The sequence below is a fragment of the Saccostrea cucullata genome, unplaced genomic scaffold (genome assembly GCF_032062105.1).
Source record: "Saccostrea cucullata isolate Sc308-1 unplaced genomic scaffold, CSIRO_AGI_Scuc_v1 ctg7891, whole genome shotgun sequence".
Lineage (NCBI taxonomy): Eukaryota > Metazoa > Mollusca > Bivalvia > Ostreida > Ostreidae > Saccostrea > Saccostrea cuccullata.
This window is the reverse complement of record NW_026929619.1, coordinates 1-2724: the sequence shown is the minus strand read 5'-3', so window position 1 is coordinate 2724 and position 2724 is coordinate 1.

Sequence of the window (2724 nt, the reverse complement as noted above, 5' to 3'; positions counted from 1 at the left end):
GTGAAGATTGTTTGTACATTGGTCGACTTCAGACCAGTGTTTGGTCGAATAACGACCGATAATCGGTCGCTACCTCTTGAACACCACTCAGCCTCCTGATCACCTATATTTAACACATTTTGGACACTGCTCGGCCCTACATCGGCAAATCCTTGAAAGATGTGTTAATGAAGGGTTGCCGATGAGGAGCGATGTGAGGCATGCTTGGAAATATCGCTAAATTTTAACTACGTATTATTTCCTACGGATGACCCCATCGATTCGCAAAATGGCGTCAGTCACCGTCCGATCACTGGTGGTGCCTGGTTGGCAACTATGCCATTTTCATCAAAAAACGCATCGGTTTCTCATCGTATACCACATCAATGGATAATGTGACTGATACTTAAGTGACCCTAAATCACAAATGTTACTAGTTATTGAGAGATCATTTAGAAGATAAATGATAACTGATATTCTCTATGAAAGTTAAAAAGCTCCGGAGTACAAATTATTTGCCTAATTTGTTCATCAAGTCTATTATCCTTTAACATTATTAATAAATTATACATGTATTATAGCTGACATTAAATGTATATGATTCTTTTATGCAAATACATATCAATATAAATGGATACATGTACTAAGTAACAAACACGTTCCTCTAAATTGTCAATGATATCTTGAATATCAAGAAATGAACTATTTTGAAAAGTGGCCCTCACATGAAAAGATCAATATGTCGTATTGCTTGTATTCTTGACAAACTATAGTGTCAAGAAACGAATGAACCAAATATTGAATCAAATCTTACATTTCTTATGATATAACGTTAATAAACGATTAACAGATAAAGAAACAGATAGACAGATAAATGCCCGGTATCTTTTTGTCCTACAGGTGACAAAATAATTTACATTTAATTAGCTGTAGAAAAAAAACGCCATACTTATGTAGCATAACAACAATTATTAGAATAATAATTGTATTTATGTATTTAATGCGACAATTTGTTTGTTGGTTTCCAGAAACATTTACGTTGATAAATTTGTGGTGAAAATTCTCAGATCCACGCCTTGTCTGAGGGATTGTGTAGGTCGACGTGGTCAGCTCAGCGAGTCATTCACACTCGCGCGCTCACCACCGCTAACATGAAGCACGTCTATTTTGAAGAGAATTACAACTTTTTGTGATCGTTAATCTTATAGTCAGCCAGGGACGTGCTTTTTCATTCCATCATTCTGTCGAATATTGTCACAATTTGTGCTGTTTGAGTTTTATTTTATTGTTTACTTAACCGATGGTGTTGCCCAAGTTTTCGCGGGTTATTCATACGTGTAGATATTGCAATGCCCATGTGGGGTATATTGTTCTGATGACTGGACTTGATTAGTTTTATGTTGTGTTTAATTGAACTGGCATTCTTTCATTAATTGAGGGAGAGAGATTCTCATATACCCACATAAAGCGTGTGATTATCGATTTATATTCTTTTCGGCAAATATATTTATTTTCTATTTGTAAAAATACAATGTGAATTTATAACTGAACGACTATAACCATACGCATTTATATCAATGGAGACTCGGATTTGTTTGGCGAGAAGTTGTGAAAATATTCATCACTGGAAGTAACAGCAGGATGGCGTTTTTTGGAAAACAATTACGCAGCTTGAGATTATGACGAAGTCCTTGTCAGCGATACACTTTTGGAGCCACAGAGGTTTCAGGATGAACTTGAGCTATCAAGTCAAGTTGGTATACATCTGTGCTGCACCCCCTTGCACGACCAGCCCATGTGGATGTTGTGTGGATGTATAGGGAATGCTGATATTCAATCGTCTTAATTATAAGGCCAGTGTAGCATTCTTGATCATTTAATTTCACAATGTGTTGCGTATGGTTTGAGTAGGCTATGAATAGGAAAGGTCATCTTGGATAAAGCTTGCCAGCAAACTGTTTATTAAAAGCAAGGATATGAATTTCATTGTCTAGCCATTTATATAAATGCAAAATATTAATAACTATGCAGGCAGCTTTGTTTAGTTTGTTTCTGTGGAAATTATAGAATTTGGACTTTTGTTCGGTTATCATAATGACAATGGTTTCGGTCTAATGTAGTAATGATATATTAAGACATGGTTATACGGATTTATATGTACCATATGAATAAGTTTCTCATAATTATATAATCTTGATATATAAGTTTGTATGGAACTATGGTACAGAGTTTTTGTTTAGTTCACAAGTTTTGCCAATGTCTATCTACAGGAATGTCTTATCAGTGCCCCAACCTCTATCTCTGAATCAAGCGACAACGGTGATGCCCCCTGTGGCGTTAACGAGCCAGCGTAATTTATATTTGCAAGTGAGTCAGCAAGTAAATAACATAGATAGATTCCAATTGTCCTCCCTCCATAAAATTTTCAAATGAGTTCCCAAAATAGCCGGTAAATTTGGGTTAAATTTATTTTCATAAATTGGTACAGATTCCACGGTCAGTAAATTAAATGATAGGATTTTCCATTTACATTCCTTTTCGGAAAATTAATCGATGACAGGCTAAAGTACAAACAAAATTATTTAATTTATTTTAAAATATTTCTATATACAGCTTAATGAGAGACATTGCTTTGAGTTATTACTCATGATGTAAACTGTACGTGACACCTGTTTATCTCGTATTTCTATTTATTAATTTTATTTAATTATTAATATTTTTTTATTTTCTGTCTCAATTCTAATT